Source organism: Nelusetta ayraudi, unplaced genomic scaffold (assembly GCF_046127955.1).
Source record: "Nelusetta ayraudi isolate G7.1 ecotype Tasmania unplaced genomic scaffold, CSIRO-AGI_Nayr_v1 ptg000075l, whole genome shotgun sequence".
Taxonomy (NCBI): Eukaryota; Metazoa; Chordata; class Actinopteri; order Tetraodontiformes; family Monacanthidae; genus Nelusetta; species Nelusetta ayraudi.
The window spans coordinates 440,064-464,772 of record NW_027466125.1 but is presented as its reverse complement, the minus strand read 5'-3'; the positions used below and the strand labels follow the sequence as shown (position 1 = coordinate 464,772).

Sequence of the window (24,709 nt, the reverse complement as noted above, 5' to 3'; positions counted from 1 at the left end):
GAGGAGGGGGAAGGGGGGTAATGAGCGTGTTTGCCGTGTGTCTTTTGTATTGAGTTTTAACAACAATGTGGCCCGTTTTGCTTTCTCAGCCCCTCCCTCTTCTGGACGCACAGACCGAGACCACTATTTCCACCAGTCCATCGTCATCGTCATTATCATCATCATCATCATCATCATCATCATCATCAACACCATCGTCATCATCATCATCATCATCATCAACATATTCATCTTCTTCCAACAACTATTAGGTTAAGGTCAGGTTGAGCAAGATTAGCTAGCTTCCGCTAACCGGGCTGGAACATTTCCACATTTTAAACTAAACTCACTGCCTCAGCCAATTAGCAGTAGGTAGTGAGTCTTGTTGTTGTCGTCCTAACCTTTGCGAAAAAGCAGAGCGACCCGCTTTGCATTTGCTAACGACGCTAAGGCTAACATTAGCCCCTGCGCCCATGGCCAAAAAATGTTGTGAAGTCCCGCAACTAATCGGCATTTGGTGGCAGTGGAGCAGGCTCACCGAGCCACGCTGTTCCGCGACTGTAGACGGCGACATAATGGGTCAAACAACTGGCGTAAGAATCGGCTCCGTTCGACACTGCACCTATCGGCTTGCGGTGGAATTGGGACACCCGGGACATCGCCACCTTTTTTACTTGCTGCACGGGATGACGTTGAGCGTTACTTGCGCTAAATCATAATATCGCGCCGGTCGCTGCGTATATCAAGTAATGATGCAAAGGTGTTGGATCACGTTCCATCAGCGCTCGATAATTGTTCATTGTCCTCTGGCTTTTTCGCTGCGCGGCGCGAGCCGGCCGCGGAGGTGCGCGCCGCTTCAAGTCTGGCATGAACGACACCATTGTTCCGCGGCTATTTGCGTAACCATTCTACAGCCAAAAGTGGCCAACAACTAAGAACACTGGCCACCGCAATCTCAGCGCGATGACGTCAGCAGACACGCAGCGGTGAAAGCGGAGGGGGTGCAGATTGCCCCCCCGCTGGGTTTGGTCTGGAGAAGGGACGAAATGCCGATCGATTGCGCGACGTCCCGCGTCCAAAAAACATGGTGACAACGCTCTAATTTTAGTAGAGAAGAGGCTATTGTTACCTTCCCGTTTCCACTAGTACTGCAGCCCAGAGGAGGCATCACAGTGGCTGCATTTAGCGTGCTAGCATGCAGTGATGGTCTTCCAACTGGCCAGGTCCGAGGTGGTCACTGCAACTCCAGGAGGGACTCACAGCAACAAACAACACGGACTTTGGCCTTGGCGCTGGGCAGTTTACCTCCTGAAAATGTTTCTTGTTTGAGCTCAACAAGACGGACGAGAAAGATTTCAAGACGGGAAATTGGACTTTTACTTACAAATTATCTCCCAATTTTTCAGTTGTTTCCTTATTTTTACTAGAAAAAGATTTTGCCAGTTTTGCCTTCTGCTGCTTAAAACTATGGAGGCGGTGGATAACGGTGACTACGGGAACCACTTACAAAGAGGGACAAACAAGAAGGGAAAGTGAAAAAAAGAGAAAAGAAAAAAAAACTGAAATAGAGGTGAAGAATTTTTTTTAAATTTCCTGATGGCTGATTGCCAAAAAGGCTGCGAGTGTGTGAAACTCAAAGCGACGATGTGATTAAGCAATTCCACCTCTCTCTCCTCTCTTACACACACACACACACACACACACACACACGCGCACACACACGCACACACACACACACAGTAAGTGTTTGACCAAACCCAGATCTGCGTGCGCTGACACGCTGCTGCTGCTGCTGCTGCTGAACTGACAGCCTGCTGAACTGCGGCAGTCACGCTCGGCACATTACCACAACATTAAACTACACAATCCTGCAGCAGCAGCAGCAGTGGGTTTTTTCTAAAAAAAAAAAAAAAAAATTCCCTATGTTTCTCATCAGTGAAAGTTGGACAATCAGCTGTTGATGTTTCCTCGCCGGCCATGTTTAATAACCAGCTGACAGTAAATAGCGGAGTGTGTTTCCCTTCACAATACCAGTGTGTGTGTGTGTGTGTGTGTGTGTGTGTGTCCACCTTAGCTCCAGTCAGGCTCCAGTCGCGGCTTCAAGTCACTCTGAGGGCCAGAACGCTGCGTCGCCATCCTCCCATAATGCCTTGCAGTACGATCCACCAGAGAGGAGATGAAAGAAAAAAAGACTCTCACACACAGACACACACACAAGAGGCTTCCACACACTCACGCTGACAGAAAGTTGTCGGAGATTGTGTGAGTTGAGCAGCTGCTCACTTCAACCTGAGAGCCTTCAGAGGCTGCAGAAGCCAAAGTGGTGCTGAGAGGATCCACACGCACACACACACTCACACGCGCAGCACTGCCTCAGGAGAATCATCTCCACCCACTTCTCACACTGTCCCTCCTCTCTGGTCTGACACACACACAGACACACACACACCTTCGAACATGCCCAGATTGTACCTCCCCCACCTCACCCCACGCTCCTCCCCTCCCTCCCCCTCTCTGCCTGTAGTCTCAGGCCTTTTTTGAGTCCCGGCCAGGCCATGTGTGGGTGTGTGTGTGTGTGTGTGTGTGTGTGTGTGTACTTTGTGGCTGTTGCATTATGTCAAATTGACTTAAATCTCTTTCATTCAAAGCTGAAATAAAACAAGTTGGTGCAACAAAAAGCTAAACTTGTCTCTGCCAGAGTAAAAATGAACAAAGCAAACCACCATCTTAGACACACACACACACACACACACACACACACACACACACACACACAAACACAGTGAGAGAGAGGGACACCTTTAAATGTGCTGAAAAAGATTTTGTTTGTGTATTTTACAGTTATGCTTATCTGGTTTACAGATACTGGGAGCTGTGTTTCCTTCAGTTTCCTCCAGTTTCTTTCAATCATCTGTGACTGATGTTCAAAGCTTCCATGTTCGGCTAATTTTCAGATCTTTGTTTGGACTGGTGCATGTGGACAAGCTTTGCATCATCAATCCACTCAAAAAAGAAAAGAAAAAAACACTCTGTAAATCTCCAGGAGGCACAAGCCGGGCAGAGGTATGAGTGCCCCTGGTGACATCATAGGGGGAGGGAAGGGGTCTTGTGGAGAGTGGAGCAGCAGAAGATATAAATAAAGATTTTTTTTTTTTTTTTACCCCCTGGGGATTTTTGGTTGAGAGCAAATTCCCCCAAAAAATCTGCAATTTATAAATTAATCAATTTTAAAACTGAACCGGTCAAAAGTGTTGAAAAATCCACAGAATTACCAGTTTGAAGATTGTGTAGCTTGTGGAGGCGACAACAGATTTTCTCCTCAGGTGACACATTCACTCACATACACAAACACATTTGCATCTGGCTAATTACAGTTGTTTAAGTCGCATACACACACACACACACACACACACACACAAACAGAGACGTGGTGGCCACCAGGGGGCGTCCCGGCGCAGTTGTCTTATTGGCTCTGATGGATTTGTGTGTTTTTGCTGGAGCGAGTCTGCAAACTTTCCTCTTCTGCTGTTGTGTAAACACGGCAGGTGAAGACACTGCACGCAGCCTGGGGGGGGAGGAGGATTGGGAGGGGCTGGGGGAAGTGGAAGGAGGGTAGGAGAGAGGGAAGGGGGGGGGCGGGGCCTGGTGTGTAATCTACAGCAACTGAGAAAATGACGAGCCATTAAGTCGTTTATGTCTTATCAAGATGTTGGAGGGGGTAAGGTTAGGAGGGGGTAAGGTTAGGAGGGGATGGGAGGGGGAGGCAGGGGAGCGGGGTTGGGGGGCGGGGGGCGGCGTACAAAGGCCTCTGTGTAGTCGGTGTAGGTACGAAATCTGTCCTGGGCTATGGGATCTGTCCGTGTCTACCATTTCCAGCGATTTCAATGACATGGCAAACTGTCATTGGCTAGGTGGTGTCTGTAAGGCTACGAGATCTGTCCGTAACAACACCAATTTAAAGACTGTGCTCCCCAGATTCTATAAGAATGTGGACATTAAAACCTGGAAGTTCTAAGCCACAGTACAAGAACATGCAGTGCTGGAATGAGGAGGCCATACTGTCCCTGCAGGACTGCTTTGAGGACACCACATGGGAGCTCCACACCTCCTCCATACTATCATACATCAGTTTCTGCATGGACAATGTCACAACGAGGAAACGGAATGAAACATTCCCAAATCAAAAACCCTGGTTCAACACCCACATCGGAGCGCTGCTCCAAGCCTGGGACTCAGCACTGAGGTCAAGAGACAGGGAGGCCTACAGGAGGGGTAGAGCAAACCTGAACAGAGGCATCAAGGCGGCTAAATTTTGTTTCCGTGAAACAAAATTCATGGAAAACAACCCCCGCTCCATGTGGAAAGGCATCCAGAACATCACAGACAATGCCACTCCACCCCCTCCCCCAACGACACTTCTCTCCCGGACCAGCTCAACACTTTCTGCTCCCGCTTTGAAGAGGACAGGAGACAGAAAGAGGACACACAGCTGTCACTTTCAGAGCACGACCATCCCCCCACCATCCAACAACATCAGGTACTGCGGGTCATGCGAGGCATCAACACCAGCAAAGCAGCAGGAGGGTGCTGAAGTTATGTGCCCATCAACTTGCAGTTGTATTCACCACCATCTTCAACCGCTCACTACAGCAAGCCACAGTCCCCACCTGCCTGAAAACTGCCACCATAATCCCTGTGCCCAAATCCTCTGCCATCACAGGGTTGAATGATTACCGGCCTGTGCCCCTGACACCGGTAATCATCAAATGTATGGAGAGAATGGTGTTGCAGCATGTCAAGGCCCACATTCCACCTGGCTTTGACCAACATGAGTTCGCCTACAGGTCCAATAGCTCCACGGACGACGCCATTTCCATCGCCCTCCACTCTGTCCTCAGCCACATTGAGAGCCCTAGGACACATGTCAGGATGCTGTTTGTTGACTTCAGTTCAGCATTTAATTCCATCAGTCCCAGCCGACTGGTCAACAAACTGCAGACGCTGCAGCTTGGAACCTCCCTTTGTCTGTGGATCAAAGATTTCCTGACTAACAGACCTCAGCACATCAGGATGGGCACTTCCGCATCCTCCACCATCATCCTCAACACTGATCTTCCCTGGGGCTGTGTCCTCAGACCAGTCCTGCACAACCATTGTTGGACTGATCAACAATGATGATGAGGCACCATACAGGGAGGAGGTCCAAGCAATGGCGCCTGGTGCAGCGACAACCACCTTGACCTTAACACCAGGAAGATGAAGGAAGTTATCATCAACTTCAGGAAAATAAGGGCCACACTGCTCTCCGGCCTGAGCATCAACGGGATAGAAGTGGAGCGTCAGAAACTTCAAGGTTCTCGGCCTGCACATCTCAGAGGACCTGGGCTGCACTGTGAACACCACCCACATTATTAAAAAAGGCCCAACAGCGTCTCTTTTTCCTGAGAACGCTGAGGAGGAACCAACTTCCTCCACCTCTGCTCAAAAACTTGTACCGCACAATCGAGAGTGTCCTGACCTATGGATGCAAAGTGGTATGCCAGGTGCACAGCATCTGAAAAGAAACAACTGCAGCGGGTCAACAAGACTGCTCAGTGGCTCTGCGCTCCCACGCCTGGAGGAGATCAATCCCAACCGTCTCCTCCAAAGGGCCAAAAAGATCCGAGACGACCCTGCTCATCCAGGACACTCTCTGTTCTCCAGCCACCCCTCTGGTAGACTCAGAGTTCTGAGAGACCAACCGGCTGAAGAACAGCTTCTTCCCCACGGCTGTGAAGAGACTGCTGCAGGAGTCAAACAACTGCCACCACACACACACACACACACACACACATACTCACACACTACTTAAATGCTACCCTCCAGCCAACGGACAACTGCAATAAAGCTATCTGTACAGTCCATTTCTACTTATACACTTTTTATATCTATTTATAACTTTTTTATGCAAACACTTAATTTAACTCGCACTTTATTTTTATTGCCGTTTTTAAATTATCTGACTGTGAATGTAACTTGCTGCTGTCCGAGAGATGCTGCCAAACAAAATTTTGTTGTATTCTGTACAATGACAATAAAGCTTCTTCTTCTTCACCTAATAGAGTTGCCATAAGACCCCAGACAGATCCCGTAGCTGCGGACAGATTCTGTACCTACATCAGCAATAGCATTGTGTATGTGTGTGTGTGTGTATGCGGGTTAGAATTAGGTGTGTGTCAACTGTCCCTTTAAGAGGTAGAACAAGGGGGAGAACAGAAGGGCCTTCACGGCTGGAGAAGACCGGCAGGCCTCCAGGAGGAGGAGGGGGAGTAAAAGGAGGACGAGGGGAGGAGAGGGAGGGAGAGGAGGTGGTGCTGGTGGAGGAGTAAAGGGAGGTGCGGAGGAGAAAGAAGAGGAGGTGGATGAGGAGAAGGAGGAGGAGAGGGGGAAAAGGAGGATGATGAGGAGGGAAAAGACGAGGAGAAGGGAGTGAAGGTGGTGAGGGAGGAGGAGGAGGAGGAGAGGGAGCGGGAAGAAATGAAGGAGGAGGAGAGGGAGGAGGACGCGAAGGAGGAACAGAAGAAGGAGAGGAGGAGGAGAAAGATGGGCAGGAGGAATAGGAGAAGGAGGAAAAGAAGAAGGAGGAACAGGTTTTTGGAGGACAGCAGAAAGACATGAATGTGAGTAGAAGCAGGGAGGGGACGAGGAGCGAGAACGGGATGGATGAAGTAGTGGCACTGGGATGAGGCGGGGAGGAGTTGGGGGAAATGGAGGAAGAGGAGGAGGAGGTCTGCTCCAGAAATATATAGGCGACAGAAGGTGCAGCAGGTGGAGCAGCAGCAGCAGCAGGTGAGCCTGGAGGGAGGAACCAGGTCCCCCTGACCTCCTCACTGCTGCTGCTCTTCCGTCCTCCACCACTTCCTGTCCCAGAGCATCCCTTCACTTCTTTTTCTTTTTAAATGGACTAATCACAGTGTGAGTGCCAGACTCCCATTAATGTGAGGGGAGCGATGCTAGCATCAAACTAGCATCTATGCTAGTCCAGGCTCAGACTAGCATAGATGCTTGGTGTACTTCTTCTTCACCTGGATCTCAGCAGACGAATCAGGTTGAGACATCTGACTGAACTTTTTAGTAGTAGTAGTACTAATAGTAGTAGTAGTTGTTGTTGTAGTCATAGTAGTAGTATATGATGGTATTATTGCATCCATAATAATCTGATTTGTACAGTGTTGACTGGTGGATTTTATTATTTTTTTCTATTTTTCTTCTTCTGCTACATTCAATCTGTATCGTTGCAATGCAATTTCATTTGAAACAAAGTTTTCTCTGTGTTTGGCTGTTTTGACATCTGCTACAGACAAAACTGTATCATTCCCTGAGAAAATAAATTTGATTCTTTTTTATTCCTTTTTATTACCAGAGCAGCTGCCTGCCATGAACAAACGTTCACTTCAATAAACGGCTTTAATTTTCTCACTACGAAACCAGGTAAAACAAAAACAAACAAACAAAAAAGTCAGCAGCACATCAGTTTTGATGTTTCACGTTTCTCTCGTTTTTTTTCCCACTTTTTGCACGTAAATCGGCCGAGTTCATTTTCCTCCAGATGTCGCAGGCAGCTTTATGGCAGCAGAGCACTGCAACGTCGGCCTTTAATCAAGTAACACAAACGCAGCAGATGTTCCAGGTGTTTTTCTCCTCCTCCTCTTGCTCCTCCTCCTCCTCCTCCTCCACCCCCTGGTAGTACTACTACTATTTTTCTCCCATTATACTGCGAGGACATCAAGCTGATTCGACAACAAGTGTGGGAAAAATAAGTGCGGCAACCTGTGACACACTCAGAAGTTCAAGGAAGTAGAAAAAAAATTCTCAAGTCTCTCCTCGGGCCGACGTCGGGGTGCAGTGTTCGGAGGTGGAAGAGTTGTTGCAGCAGACAACCACTATTGAGACGTCTAAGAATTGACAGATTGGATATTACGGACTTAAAGGTGTCGAAAGCAAATAAACACCAAACATCAAAACTCACAATCGTCAAAACTGCATCAAGTTCCAAATACGAAACTCTAATTCTTACACACACACACACACACACACACTAACACAATGTTTCTAGTCTGGCTGCAGCGGGGAGCCGATAACGACTCTGAGCGTCTTTGTCTGCAGGTGACGCACACACACTCAAACACCCATACTCACACAAAAAAGCACACACACACACACACACACACACACACACACACTGGCTGCAAGTTGAAACACAGCTTCAATTATTACTGTCAGTTTGTGTTGCGTTGTGTCATATTTCTTCACTTTCTGACATTTACAGTCTGCTGCTGGGTGGTTGGCCTTGGCGTTAAGACTTTGAGACATTAACAACGTTCAGCGCTGGCTGGGACGCCAGACAGGACCTGGAGTGACTTGATTGTCAGGAGGGAGAAGGTGAAATAACCGACGAGAATTATCATGAGGATCATTAATGTGTTGACGCCTGTGGAATCACATTCCAAAAAACAAACTGTAAAGAAGAAATTCTGTAAGTTGTGCCTGGTTACATAGATTTCAGGCGCGGGGGCGGAGTCGCGTAACGCAGAAACTTTGAGAGGAAAATAAAGGAGGAAAAAAAAAGGGAAAAAAACAGTGAAAATATGAAGATAAATCAAGAAAAAAAAGCTTCTGAACCTTCATCCAGACAGCAAAGTGCTTCAGCTGAGAGTCACTCAATCACCACTAAAACCTATAAACTGAGCTTTTAAATATACTTGTTTTTGAATTATTATCTCTGGCGGGCAGCAGCTGGAAGGAAAGAGGCAAAAGTGTGCGTTTACTTCGCGCTGTGCGGTGACAAACGACGTGCAGGCGGAAGGATTTAGGAGTTATGAGGCCGCGTTCACATCCATCGCTCAGAGTCCCGGAGTGCCGCCTGCACACGAGTGGAGGAAAAAAAAAAATCTTAAAAATAACAGATTGGAAGTTGGTCCCAAATTCAGTGTACAATTAAAAAAATGAATTAAAAAAAAACAAAAAAAAAAAACATTGAGGAATTTTCGGATTCTGAAAATGAGACATTGTCACCACTTAAAGGCCTTTGGTGTTGTCAATGTGTGTGTGTGTGTGTGTGTGTGTGTGTGTACTTTTTTATTACTTTTGGAGTGAAATTGTCGCCTGTGGTGTAACTTCCTGCACCAATTTGTCAAAAACGGCCCAATGATGGACAACCTCTGGGTGACCTCTGACCTCTGACAGGCAGTAGAACAACTGGAATGACAACCCAGTTTTTTTTTTCCCCCCAAAAAAAGAAAAAAGGATGGAGGAAGGACAGCCTGAGCTCAGGTGAGGTCATTTCAGGGGAAATTCACCATCATGCCCAGTTGCAGGTCCAAAATCTCTGACCGTCACCCCCCTGGTGATGGACTGTGGCCTGGTGATGGACTGCAGGCCTTCACCTCAGGTGGGGGGGGTGAGATGGGAGGAAGGGGCGAGAAGGAGGAGGCGAAACAGCAGCAGACAGCAACTTTCTCCCTCACTGAATTGAAAGGTCGGTGTTCGGCTCAGAGACTCGACTTTTTTTTGTCCGTCTTTAGTTCTGGTAGATTTAAACCTAAGATTGAGGATTTGCGATGTTGTGACCCCTCTCCTCCAGTGATGAAGCAAAGTTCTCAGGGTGTCCCACAGCCAATCAGCTTCCTCGATTGATCACCAGGTGGTGGGAGGGCGACTGCCAGCAACTGATTCCCCAAACACTAAGTAACAAACTAACAGACTGACTCACTGACTACTAACTAACTGAGGAACTAAGTGATTGACTGACAAACTAACTAACTAACTATTTAACTAACTAACTAACTAACTAACTAACTATTTAACTAACTAACTAACTAACTAACTAACAAAAAGCAGCTGCTCGTAGCAGGAAAAGCTCCATTAATGAATGACTATGTTCAATATTGAAGTGTTGTTGCGGCGCCGATGTGGCTCCAGTGTGATAACCATCAGGACGCAGTGGCGGCGAGCGGTGCTGGATTCCGGCGAGGCGGCAGCGTGAAGCGATGGTCACAGAGTGACTGCACCTCCTCCTCCCGCACTCCTCCTTCTCCTTCTCCTTCTTTTCTCTGTCTCCAGAGACATAAACTCAGATGGAGAGATAAAAAAAAAAAAAAAAAAAAAGGTCATAGAGCTTGAAGGCCTGCTGATAACCATCGGGCATGTCAACCCCCACCTCCACCATCACCTCCACCCTCCTCATCACCCACTCCCACGGTGGGAAGCAGGAATTTTGCAGCATAGGCCTCACTGGGAAAAAAAAAGAAGGCAAAAAAGTGAGGAATTTTAAAGGTTGACAGTTTTTGTTTTAAAACTGACCGTCAAAAATCTCTTTTTTTCCATCTATTCATTACCCATTCATCTGTTCATTCATCCATCCATTCACCGAGTCACTCAGTCTTTCATTCATTCATTATTTCATTCATGTACACTTTAGTTCGGTCATCTATTCATCCTTTAATTCAGTCACTCTTTCATCCAGTCATTCTTTTATCCATAAAACCATGCATCCATTCTTTAATTCATTCATTCGTTCAATCGTTCACTCATACATTCATTCTTTCATCCGCTCATTCATGCATCCATTTACCTCCTTATGTGTTCACCTGTCGGTGCTGCTGCTGCACAACAATAAACATTGTTTGTTTTTTTCTCTTTCCATCATGGATGAACATTTGCATTTATATTGTTCCCATGTTTATCGAGTGTTTTGCCTGTTCGACCCTCACGTGCACAAACGCGTCTTTGAAAATGTAGCAGTGCGACACAGTCAAAGAAATAAAACAAATAAAATATATGCACATCATACAAATCTGCAATTAATGAGTTGAAGATGTGCAGAAGATAAGCAAACCCGGGCCAGTTTCCAGCATCAGTGCTTTTTCTTTTTTTTAATGCATTACGACCCTCCTCTCGCGTGTGAGCTAACGATGCTAGCCGTTAACAATCAGAGTTAGCCCTCTGTTTGCAGCCTCGTGCTGGACCTTTCACTTGCCTCATTTGAAGGATGCTAAAAAAACAAGTGGAAAGGCATGAGAGGGCGTGGCTGAAACCTGGCGGAGGTGGGGCCGTGTGTGCGTGTGTGTGTGTGTGTGTGTGTGTGTGAGAACCCCAGGTGACATCACAAAGGGCCAAACTCAGCCTGTTTTCCAGTCTTTCTGTATTCCACAAAGTAGAGCAAGGCCGAGGCGTCCTTCAGGGTCCAGTTGAGATAAGAGATGTAACAAGTGGCAAGGTCGACAGCTGCATGGGTGTGCGTGGGTTCATGTGTGTGTGTGTGTGTGTGTGTGTGTGTGTGTGTGTGTGTGTGTGTGCTTTTTTGTGTGAGTATGGGTGTTTGAGTGTGTGTGCGTCACCTGCAGACAAAGACGCTCAGAGTCGTTATCGGCTCCCCGCTGCAGCCAGACTAGAAACATTGTGTTAGTTGTGTTCTTGTTTTTTTTTCTCTCTCGAATTTAAAGTGATTCCTGTGAGCGACAATGATGTCACAGGAGGGTTGTTTTTTTTTTTTACAATCTGTCTCACAGTCTCAGTTTCAACTATGACTTGAGCAGCAGATTTACGTATTTTTTTCACAGACTTGATTCTGATTCCATCGGTGGTGCGTTCAAGGACGGAGAGTAAAGTTGGCCAAAAAAACAAAAAACGAGACTGACTGAGTCTGAAGGACTCGGCCTCAGTGGAAGGAGAGATAGCGGGGAGGGGCTTCTGATAACGACTCGATCGAGTGGTAGATGGATTTAAAAAGAGCGAGAGAGAGAGAGAGAGAGAGAGAGACGTGTTTTGTCGACCCTTATCGTGAAAAGCGGCGGACTCATTTGAATGTATTGAAGTTAGTCATTAAGCGCAAAATGACACCACCCCCTTCTATGCAAACGTATCATTCGAAACACTGCCAGATCCAGAGTGAGTTTGCGCTCACGCCCGCACGTAATTTGACAGACGTAAACACCGCCAGCCAAAACCAGGCGCAGTAGCGTCCGTCAAAGTGTGGCCCCAGAGCAACTCTCTCTGATGATGAGGTGTGTTTATATAGAAAAATATCATACACACACATCTTATCAAATGTGAAATCAATATTTATAATAATAATAATAATTATTATTATTATTATTATTATTATTATTATTATTATTATTATTATTATTATTATTATCACTACTACTACTATTACTACTAGTACTACTACTACTACTACTACTAATAATAATAATAATAATAATAATAATAATAATAATAATAATGATAATAATAAATACATTTTCTTTGTAATGCACTTTACATTTGAAACAAATCTGAAAGTGCTACAGTAAAAACATTAAAAACAACAACATAAATAAAGGAAGGTTTTGAGTCATTTCTTGAAGGCCTCCACAGTTTGTGGTGCCCTCAGGTGGTCGGGTAGGGCGTTCCAAAGCCAAAGGGCAGCTGACGAAAATGCACAATCTCCAATGGTGTGGAGCTTTGTCTTGGGAAGACAGAGAAGGTGAGAGTTTTTGGAGCGGAGGTTTCGTGAGCAGGATTAAGGGGAGAGCAGCTCTTTGAGGTAGGGAGGGGCATTACCGTGGATGCATCGGTGGGTAAGTAGGGAGATTTTGCAGTCGATCCTGTAGGAAACGGGGAGCCTGTGTAATGTCTGAAGGATTGGAGCGATGTGCTCATATTTCTGTACTCTCATCAGGATCCTGGCAGCGCTATTTTGAATGTAATGGAGCCTCTATAGGTTCTTGCTACGGATCCCGGTGAGAAGTGCATTGTAATAGTCCATTCTTGAGGACACAAAGGCGTGGACAATTTTTTCGGCATCGCATTTCAACAGGCGAGTCGGTTCCGCGCCTCCCGTGTGCTGGCAAAGGGAGGCTTTGCCGGCATTTAAAAGCTTTGCCAGCTTTTAAATATTTATTCATTTATTTATTTATTAAAAATACAAAACATTGATCATTTACAAGTTCACTTGAAATCTGCACCTACTTGATTAGATCAGCCACTAAACAGCTACAAATTGCACTCAGGTGGCGGTTAGTGAAACATTTCGTGACGATTTCTTGAATGAACTCCTCGTAGCGCGGGCCTCAACTCCGCCGGGTCACAGCGGAGACACCGTTTCTTGAGCAATGCGGCACTTGAACGCAACCCAACGTGACGCTAGCCGGGGGCTAACTCAAACAAGAGTCCACAGTGACTCACGGCGCTAACGACAATGACCAAAGCATGGCAAAAAGAAGTGATAGGAACACTCTAAGAACGCACTGAGACAATCCCACACTCACACAACGTGCACTAAAACTCCCCAACACAATGCCCCCCATAATCCTTTGTGGCTCTAGGGGAGCATCCAGCTTTTCTTCAGCCGCCGCAATACAGTATATAATACAATGAAATACATATAAATACACTGACACGCTTTGACTGGCTTCCCGTCATGACTGCGGGCATAACGCTCGGAGAGCACAGGAACGCACAGGAACGCACAGCAGAGCCAGAGTTTCTCTTTGTGCAAGCAGACTAATTAAAAATGTACTCCACTGTTTATTAATGTTAGTGTTGCTGCTAGTAGGCTACAGGGCAAACATGTTATACTTCCCCTCTTAAGAGGATGAAAGAGAACGGTGTGTGTACTGGCCGCAGGATAGATGGATTAGGATAGATGTGTGCGACTGTCTCTGTCTTTGCATGAGTTCGGGACAAAGCCAATGTGCATGTTATTTGACAACAACAGAAATACAGTATTCTATCAGAAATGAAACTTCTGGTCTGACGATCTATCGCGCTCAGTGTCACGTCAACAAGCAAAGGTGACAATGCTTTACTTTCACACGCTACTCAGACTTTAAGAGGAAAAAATGCATTATGGGATGACGTTTAAAAGTTTCAAAAAATGTTTCCCATCAGTCAGTCAGTGAACTCACCACAAGCGAATCCATCACGGTCTCACTCTTGGAAAACCGTCCCTCTGTGATGGGCACCTCTCTCTCTCTCTCTAGGGACCACCAGGGACTGCATAAACACAACAGAGATGTTCGGTGAAAAGAAGATAAAGTTCAGATTTCTCTTTCTTTCTTGAGTTTTTTCTTATTGTCACGATGTTAACACACTGCGGCCAGAAGGGGGCGAGTGCAGCAGTTGCATAAGGAAGCTCCACAATCCTCATCTTCTTTTTTTCTTTGCTTTTTTCGCCGCCTGAGACAGAGAAACAGCAGCAAATCACAGCAAAATATAAAATATAAGAAACGTCTTGATTCCCGAAGGTCCCATATAGACCACTCAGTACTTCATGTGAGGCTCGGTCGAGGAACAAGGGACTAGAGAGAACCCCCCCCACACACACACACACTATTTTGGTTAGTTAGTTAGCATGTTTGTTCCCTCTGATGCTGATGATGATCGACACATTTAATATCACACAAAAATCATTGTGACGCCTCTGAGCTGTTTCCTCCTCCATGATGTCCTGATGAGTTCACAAGCTGCTGTGAGCTAACAATGCTAACGGCGAACAAGCAGACTTAGCTCACTGTTTGCAGCCTCCTGCTGGACCTTCCACTTCCACCTCGTTTGAAGGAGGCCTCAAAAACGAGTTCAAGGTCTCAGAGGGCAGAGATAAAAACCTAGCTGAAGATAACAAAACATACACGGTGACAACAGAATCCACAAAAGTCATTTTGGGAATTTTTAAGAACACCAAAAAAAAAAGAAGTGTGTGTGTGTGTGTGTGCGCGTGTGTGTGTGTGTGTGTGTGTGTGTGTGTGAGCAGGAAAATGACTCAGTGGACAGATGGACGGATGCTCAGCTCAGTGTTTGAACGTAGCAAAAAAAAAAAAAACAACCAACGAAACAAAAAAACGGAGGAGTGAGCTGCAGATCTGTTGGGAACACAGTCCTGCTTCCGGGGGACTTGTGGGGGGCGCGCGCGCGCCCACACACACACACACACACACACACACACACACAGGACATTTGGGCGGCAGTTTTGTACCCCCTACTTTTGCGCCATCTGTCTTCTTGATATACAAGTGTACCAACAATCCCATATCTTACACACACACACGCATACACACACACACACACACAGACATAATGGCCCATTTAAACCACTTTAAAATGGACTTTATGTCTATTTAAAACAGTTGTTCAGTTGTTGTAAAATTAGCTCTGTTTTATTATTTATTTATGTATTTATTATTAAATTTAACTGAAGAACCCTACATTTTATTCAGCCGTTAGGGGGAATATAATCCACTTGATGCTTCGACGGCGTTTACACACTGAATCTGTGCCAGAGGAACACAAAGAAAACTCTGGCGCTCCTGTGCACTCCAGGAATTATAACCGCGGTCATGATCGGAAGGCAGTCAAGGCATGTCAGTATATTTATATATATTTCATTGTGTTATATATTTTACAGTAACCACCACCTGAGTGTGATTTGTAGCTGTTTAGTGGGTGACCTGACCGAGTAAGTGCAGGTTTAATGATATTCTTCTATATACACACACCTCATCACCAGAAAGAGTCACTCAGAAACACTTTGACGGACGATGCTGCACCTGGTTTTGGCTGGCGTCTGTCAAATTCCGCGCGGACTTGAGCGCAAACTCTTTCTGGATCTGGCGCTGTTTCGAATGAGGCATGTTTGCATAGAAGGGGGTGTCATTTTACACCTAACGGCTAATTTAAATACATTTAAATGTGTCTGGCACAGCCCTGCTGCTACCTGCGCCTTGGCACATTTTCCGCCTCTTTTCACATTTGTGTCCACTCTGTGGATAGGATGCACTGTTTTTGGTGCTATTTACACAGATTTTCTGGCGCAAAAGCCGAGCAATCGCTTTGTGGATCTGGCTCTATTTTGTATTGATTGCGATGTTGGGGATGGTGAGGGTTTTTTTTTTTTCATTTGTTTTGAACAAAAACAGAGGTTCTTCTGCTTCTGCTGCCGCTTCTCCACAATCTTGTAGTTTGGTTTCCACGATGACTGAGCCGCAACAATCTGTGGACAAAAGGAAGAAATGAAGGAAAGAAGGAAGAGAAACAAGGAACTCAAGCTACAAGCGTCGTATGAATCGTACCCAGCAGAGACAGAAGGCTGAAGCTGAAGCTGCTGCTGCTGCTACTGCTGATGATGATGAGACTAATGATGACCCCTCAACAAATTATGATGTCCGTAATAATTTTTGCTGCACAGGGACTCAAACTGAATTGACTGGTGATGTCATTGAGGCTATGACTGCTGAACTTCAAAGTCTCAGAACTGAAAACATTAAGTTGAGCTCTGATGTTGCACATTTGTCCACTTCATATGACCAAAGTGCTTTTGTTGATAAGGAAACCAGTTGGAAAGGTTTTATTTTTCACTGGCCTACCTGCATACCAGATACTGTTGGTACTCGTCACATTCCTTAGTCCCCACCTGCCTGTGAAGAAGTCACTTGACAATTTCAAGCAGTTGATGCTGACATTGATGCGCCTTAGGCTTAATGTTTCCACAACCTTCCTGTCATATGCATTCAACGTGTCAATAGCTACTGCTTCAAGAGTAGTCAGTGATGTCAGTGATGTCATGTTTATTCGCATGAAGCCACTTATCATGTGGCCAGAAAGAGAACAGTTGTTATTATCGACTGTTTTGAGGTTTTTATAGAATGCCCGTCAAACCTTATAGCCAGAGCAGAAACCTGGTCTTCCTACAAGGACCATAACACAATTAAATTCTTGATTGGTACTACACCCCAGGGCACATTTCAAGTGCTGTTGTCATTGTGTTGCCTTCACAACACAATGATCGTTGATGACCTGGTACTGCGTCTCCCTCACCCATCCACACACCATCTGGTTGTAGGCCTCCAAACCTTTGTAAGATTTTAGGTCTTCCGCTGTGTATCGGTGAGAAAACTAAGTAGTCGACCTATCAGGATATGTGAGTGAAGGAAGAATGGCCGGGTCGTCGTGGGTCCAGGAGGAGGGAGCCAACTCGTACGGATCTGCACCACTAATAAACCGTAGCTTCGCGAAATATTGGGCTTTCTCTTGTGATCCAAGTCCTTCCCGATATTCCTTTGCATCTTTAATGCGTTTTCATGAGCTTTTGTGTCTTTTTGACATGGCTATTCGCACTAACTGTTTAAAAAAAAAAAAAACACACACACAAGTCGCCACTCCTTTCAGTTCAGTTGTTTACACTGAGTATCTCCAATATGGCGGCGCAACGAGGGTACCGCCCAAGTCGTGACGTCGGTGAAAACCCTCTATAGTCTCTTGCTGCTGTACAAGTTAATGGTAAAGTTTTGGGGTTTTTTTGCCAGTTTTTCATTTTCTCACACGATATTCTTCATTATCAACTATATTTAGTTTAAAATGATCTTGATTATGTTTCAGCCTGACTTGAATTTCACTGAACTTCAAACTGGGGAAAAATCATCGGAAGTCCAGAGCCAGACTGTTCTGATAAAAAAAAAAAAAAAAGAAAATCACAAGCCCAGGAGCGCCGCCTCCGGCCGCTCGAGGCATCAGTGGCGGGACGAGATGCGGCGCTTGATAGAGTCGTTGAGCGGCAGGAAGCTCCGGCAGCGGCTTGACAGAGAGGAGGGAGGAGGAAGGAGGAAGATCCGTCCGCTGCTGACGGAGCACAAAAAAAGGGGGGATACGAGCGAGAAGCGGCAACATGGAGGAGGACGAAGACAGATAACGGCGTAATCGGCTTCTCTGAAGTTTGGTTTATCGTTCAAAGGAGGGGGTGAACGAAAAATAGGGCGCGTCCCACTTCTGTTCTGCTGAACAGTGGGCCGCCTCCACTCGAGTTACTCACTTCAAACTTTAAGAGGTGAAGAGTTGGGTTAGTCACTGTGTGTGTGTGTGTGTGTGTGTGTGTGTGTGTGTGTGTGTGTGTGTGTGTGAACTACATCCTTCTTTTTTTTTTTTTTTTTTTTTTTATTGGAGTGTGTTCGCTGTACAACATTGTATCAGTTCCCTGGGGGGGGGATGATTTTTGGAGGGTGTTCTCATTATAACCATGACTATTTGTTTAGATCTTCAGTTATTCTATTTTAAAATGTAAAGAACTTCTTGTGATTTTCACTCTGCTAGCGTGTTAACACCGGTTGAATGAAGCTGTTTTTTGCTTCGTGTGGAATTAATTTGCACAGATATTCTCGTCTAATAATATAAAACTCTGAGACTCAAGTGATCGTTTCAGCGTGTTCATTTTCTCTGCTAGGACAGTGTTTTGATATAAGTCAACAGTACTGAACAACCTCATTCTAAGCACTATTAAAATGTCTTGCAAGAAACAAAACATAAACACAGTCAATACAAAAAGTAAATCCTATGGTTCTGGGGACACGGAAGGCACAAAAAACATCCAGGGACCTTTGGTTAGTTACTGTAATAAATAATTCTAATTTACAACACTTTTTTCGACTCTTATCACCCTGAATTGGTAAAAGAACCTGTGTTTTTAGTCAGAGGCTCCTTTTCACCTCAGTGGCGTATTTCCTGGTTGCTTCACCGCCGTACCCTACTGCTGGCCAACCCCAGGAGTGACGTTTTTATAGCATCAAGCTAACCATTACTCAGCATTAACAGTCACATATTTTAACTGATTTTGGGAGTTTTGGATTAACAATATATGGCATCGGATGTTCCAATAAAATAAAATAAAAACTACGGTAAAACGGTTAATATTTTATGTGAAATTTAAATCCTTAAATGTATATGTTGTGTCTTTGCAAGTAGATGCCACCATTTCAGCTGACTTCCCAGGATCCCAGGATGCTTTGCAGCAGTACTCAAAGTATCTTGGGATACGGGAGACCGCAAAGGATAGTAGTGGTGCATCCTCTGAATCGGCTAAAAGGAGGGCGCATTTGGAGCATCCTTCAATTTTTGGTGAATTGGGACAAGCGTTCGCGCAGTGCTATGATGCAACAATTTGTTTCAGAGAAGGAGGAGGATGAAGAGGAGAAGCAGCAGGAGGAAGAAGAGGAGGAGGAGGAGGAAAAGGAACAAGAGAAAGAGGAGAAGAAAGAGCAGAAGGTGGAAGAAGAGAGGAAACAGGAACAGGTGGAGGAGGAAGAAGAGAAGGGAAGGAATGAGAGGAAGAAGAGGAGGGGAGGAGAAGGGAAAGGAGGGAGAGGGGGAGAAGCGGGGAGAGGAGGAGAAGGTTGAGAAAGTGAAAGATGAGGTGGAGGAGGAAGAGGAGAAGTAAGAGGAGGAAGAAAAGGAGGAGGAGGAAGACAGTAGATTAGACTGTTGATGAACACGGGAGATGGGGTGGAAGGAGGACGAGGGGTGGGTGGGTCAGGGTCTGCAACTAAATGTCCACCGTTACATCAAACCTCACTGTTGACCACCTGACATAATTAAGACCTGATGTTTTTACTGTTGGACCGTGATGATGAACAACTGTGGTTTTATCGGCCTTTATCTACTGGTGAGAAAGGAGTATTGCACATAAAGTGAATAAATCCCTGATCCCAAATCTAGCACGTCGATCTGCTGTGCTCTTTATTTTTATTCCTGCTGTCAATGTTACTCATCAGGTCTTTATTGTTTCCATTAATTCATTCAGTGAGTCAGCTGACATGGATGCCGTTGCAAGGTGTTGTTGCACCCTCTGTTGGTCATTCCAGGTAGTTCATGAAAGAACTTTGTCCACATAGGACAGACCTGTGTGTCAAATTGCCTGATGGCTACATGTCACTCCAGCCAACTTGCCTACTATGCATGTTTATTTTGAATAATAAACAGAAACCCGTTCTCAAGTCTCTTACTTCTAGTCATTATTTATGTTGCACACACATATTTTGAACAAATGAGCGATTTTAATCGCGATTAAAAAAATTAATCGATGCCCAGCATTGATATATAAAATCAGAACTTGTGTTTAGCCATCTGCTCTCACTCGGGTAGAAAATAAAGGTCTCTGTGCGCCAGAGCAGCGTCTGCAGAATAATAAAAATAATAGGCTGACAAAGGGGGCGCCGCTAAGGCTCCTTCAAGAACGTGGGATGAATATATTTCATATTCACGCGGAGCCGAAGAGCAACAAAGCTGAGTGGCCACATGAGGGGACCTTTGAAGCACTGACGGCATGTTTTTTTTTTTATTATTATTATTAACATCTGCGTTTATTCCCAAGATCCTATAGATCCTGTCAGGTTTAAGTTTCATTTTCCAACAAAATAGACTACAAATTGGCTTAACTATCTAGGACAAACTTAAATTGCTCTTATCTAAATTCTATTTATAGCAACAATATAATCCAATCTTCTTCATCAGGCCCCTTTAATCTATGTAGGGTCTTAAGGTCTCCACAAAGAAAAATCCAGCTCCAGCAGGAGAAGAAGACAGGCAAAGGATGCCAGCAGCCAAAGGAATCTGTAATATACAACTCCAAGGCCTGCCTTTCAGGTGTATACAGAGAATACAGACAACCTCGCGGTGGACTGGTGCCAGGTAGCGGGTCGATGGCGCTGTCATAGGGACTGTGAGGAGGAAGCAAAGTGGCCTTGACCTCGGTGAAGACCTCTTTGAAGCCATGGTACTCTGGTGGGACATTGGTGAGATCAGGAGATGGGATGGCACTGATGATGGGCTGAGGAGCGGAGGCTTGCTTCAGGCAGATTCGATGACAGGCCGGGCTCCACCCCAGGATGGACCCAGTTGTCTAGTCCATTCGCATTTATGTTCTTTCTTTTTCTTCTCTTTTCTTCTAATACAGCCTGACGGTTTCTTTCAAAAGCAGACACAGCCCCATCAATGGTGTGACGCCACTTATCATGATTGGAGGCTAGGGTAGACCACTGGTGCTGATCAATGTGACATGCACAGAGGGATTTCTTTAGGCAATCCTTACATCTCTTCTTTGGGCCCACGATGTTTCGGTGGCCAGAGGAGAGTTCACCGTACAGTACAACCTTTGGCAGGCGATGATCCTCCATCCTGGCAACATGTCCCACCCAACGCAGCTGTGACTTCAACAGTAGGGCCTCTATGCTGATGGTCTCCGCCTGCACGAGTACTCCAGTATTTGTAGTGAAGTCACTCTAGTGAATGTTAAGGATGGTGCGGAGGCATCGCTGGTGGAACCGCTCAAGTAGTCGCAGGTGGTGATGGTATAGTACCCATGCCTCAGAGCCGTACCCATCTGTGCGGTATCGGATGTAAATGCCGTCATTTTCGTCAAGGTCTTTAGTAGCTCTTTTGAGCATCATGCTGAAGAAAATGGAGAAAAGAGTTGGTGCAAGAACACAGCCTTGCTTTACACCATTTACTATTTGGAAGGGCTCAGAGAGGTCGGTGGTGTATCTGACTTGACCCCACTGATCTTCATGTAACTGGATTACCATGGCAAGGAATTTGGGAGGGGGGCAACTAAGTCGTTCCAGGATCTGCCACAAACCTTTTCTGCTTACAGAATCAAAGCTTTCATGAGGTCAACAAACGTCACATACAGGGCCTTGTTCTGCTCCCTGCATTTTTCTTGGAGCAATACTGGGTATCAATCTGTCCAGTCGTACTCTTGCCAGGATTTTTCCTGCGATGGACAGCAGGGTTATACCCCGGTAGTTAAAGCAATCTGACTTTTCCCCTTTGTTCTTTTACAAGCTGATGATAACTGCATCACGTAGGTCCTGTGGTAGTTTGCCTCGCTCTCAACAACACACAAGGAGCTCATGGAGCTTTATGTGACGTACAGGGCCTCCATGCTTCCAGACATCAGGTGGGATCCCGTCGATTCCTGCAGCCTTGCCACTCTTCAGTTGTTCAATGGCTTTGGTTGTCTCCTCAAGTGTTGGAATCTCGCCCAGCTCCATTTGAACTGGTTTCTGAGGGATGTTTAGCAGTGCTGCATCCTGAACTGTGCGGTCAGTGCTGAAGAGGGTCTGAAAGTGCTCTTCCCATCTGTTCAAGATGGATGTCTTGTCCATGAGGAGTGCGTGGCCATCTGCACTATGCAGAGGGCTCTGAACCCTGTGTGAAGGGCCATATACTGCCTTCAAAGCCTCGTAGAACCCACGATAGTCACCAATATCTGCACAAAGCTGAGTTCTTGCTGCGAGGTTAGACAACCATACATTCTGGATCTCTCTAAGCTTGCGCTGAAGGTTGCTACAAATGAGGCGGAAGGCAGCCTTCTTCACGGGACATGATGGTTGGGCTAGGTGAGCTTGGTGGACAGACCTTTTCTTTACCAGCAATTTCTGGATTTCCTGGTCGCTGTCTTCAAACCAGTCTTTGTTTCTCTTCGTGGTGAACCCAATGACTTCTGCAGAGGACTGCTGGATAGCTGTTTTTAGGTGAGACCATAGAGTTTCTGGGAAGGGATCTGTGGGGCGACTGGGATCCTCGAGCCTTTTCTGAAGATTAGACTGAAATTCAGCTTTCACTTCCGCTGACTGAAGGTTGCCAACCTGAAACTTCTAGACTGGAGTATTTCCTCTCTTCGTCTTTGGTTTGAAATTGAGCCTGAGTCTACAGCGGACAAGGCGATGGTCAGTATGACACTCTGCGCTGGGCATCACTTGCATGTGTAAAACATCACAGAGGTCTCTTCGACTCACCAGGATGTAGTCAATAAGGTGCCAGTGTTTAGACCGAGGATGAATCCATGTTGTTTTCCGACTGTTTTTCTGCTGAAAGACGGTATTTGTGATAGTCATTTCCTGCTCCGCACAGAACTCCAACAGGAGACTGCCATTGTCATTGCAGTTTCCAACACCATGCATGCCAAGCACTCCTTTCCAGGCTTCAGAGTCCCGTCTGACTCTGGCATTGAAATCATCAAGAACAATTACCTTGTCATCAGCAGGGGTGTTCCGTACAAGGTTGCGCAGGTCAGCATAAAACTTGTCCTTTTCTGCAGGGTCAGCTTGGAGAGTTGGAGCATATACGCTAAACAGTGTCAAACGCTTGTTGTCGTGCAGTGGAAGGTGCATGGAAATTATGCGGTCAGAGTGTTGGCAGGTTTTCAAGCTTTGAAGCAATGGAACTCCTCACAGACTTCGCTGAGAGCAGCAATGTCCACATTTAGTCTGGCGAGTTCATGCGCTATCAAGGCTGATCGCCGCTCTGGTTGACCGCTGTCTGCTGTGTCAAGCATAGTCCTTATGTTCCAACAAGCAAGCTTCAGTCCTTGCACATTCTTTGAGGCGGGTGCATGCCTTTTTCCCCCGATTTTTCGACCGCATTAGAAGATGCCCGTTGACTGCGGCTAGCCAACTGGGTCAGATGGAAATTAGCTTCGCTTAGGCCACCTTTTCTAGCCCCCTCACCTTGTGGTGCAAGCAGTGCTATCCCTAGAGAGGGCTGCTTGGTTGTCCAGGGTGCTGCCGGGTGATGCTGTCATCTCCGGGTCAACATCAGACGACCCATACGCCTGGACCGCCTGCATGCAGGATTGGGACTGCGGCTACCAATGACATCTTCCATCTACCGTTTCATCCCTTTCCTATCGCTACAGGACTTGAGAAAAAGGTACGATGCAGACATGAGTCCATAAATATGGACATCAACCTTCAGGCCTGCGCAATGGAGTTTTTAGGTGGAGTGCAGTGTGCGCAATACTGGCCCCACCCTTTAAACCCAAGGTTCAACTGCCATGGCCGAGCGAACTGGGACAGTGACAGAGAGGTCCTCAGGCTGTAGGTTTTAGAGTCGGAGTTTCCTTCTCCTAGGTAAACTTCTGACAAGAGATGAAGAGGTCTGCCTCCCCTGCTATCTGCCCATAGCTACGAGGCTAAGGGAGTGCTGCCGCTTTTTTTTTGTAAATTGTCTACGTTTTTTTCAGCTGAATTAGGACCATTTTGCACAGCTCAATCCAAAAATGACATCCATTTTTCTCAATCAGGTCAGGTTTTTATGCTAATTTGATTTTGAACAATCTGATTTTCTTGTTAAATTGATTACATTTTTGTGACATTATCAGTTGATTTTCATTAATATTTCTCATCCAAAAAAAGGTTTTAGGGGGTAAAAATCGTTCTCCAACAGAATGTATTAATTAAATGTTACAACATTCTTTTTCTGTAAATTTTATAATCGATAACATTGATTAAATACATTGTAAGTACATGTAAATTGAATTTTACATCGTCATTGTGCAAATTCATTTTTTGGGCAGCTGTGGCTCAGTTGGAAGAGCAGGCTGCGAATTGATGATCGATGGGTTTGCGGTTCAAAACCCAGCTCCAACTGTCCACATGCTGAAGTGTCCTTGGGCAAGACACTGAACCCCAATTGCCCCCAATGGGGCGAGGCATCAACTTGCATGGCAGCAGCCACCCATTGGTAGATGAATGTATGCGTGAATGGGTGAATGAGAGGTCAATGTAAAGCGCTTTGGGGTACCGTGAAGGTGCTGGAAAAAGCGCTATCTAAGTGCAGTCCATTTACCATTTCTTCTGGAACAGTGGAGGAATCGTTGTCACTGATGTTAAGAAGTTCTCCAAAGACAGGTCCTGGAATTTCATCAAAGTGAGCAACAGGGTAACTTGCTGATTCAAGATCAGGATACTTGAGGCTGCTTTGGTTCTTTCTGGTGATCCCAGTCACATTAATAGTGCAGAAGTAGCAGTCAGTGACATGGTTTGTTGGCTCCCTCTAAACCATGGGAATTCCAAACTTCAGACAGACTTCATGACTTGCATATTGTGTGTGGCGCCCAAGCTTTATCTCCGTCACCAAATTTAATACCAAAATAAGCACGGTA

The 24,709-nt window shown here is 45.8% G+C and overlaps 1 protein-coding gene across 1 annotated transcript in view; it reads right to left on the bottom strand.

Moving 5' to 3' along the window:
• The window catches only part of fat2 (FAT atypical cadherin 2), an 84,278-nt gene extending 81,923 nt beyond the window's left edge, over positions 1–2,355 (bottom strand). Inside the window, exon 1 of the mRNA XM_076043538.1 lies at positions 2,049–2,355. The gene's annotated coding sequence lies outside the window, so the exon portion shown is untranslated. The remainder of the gene's footprint in view (positions 1–2,048) is intronic.
• Positions 2,356–24,709: the final 22,354 nt, after the last annotated feature.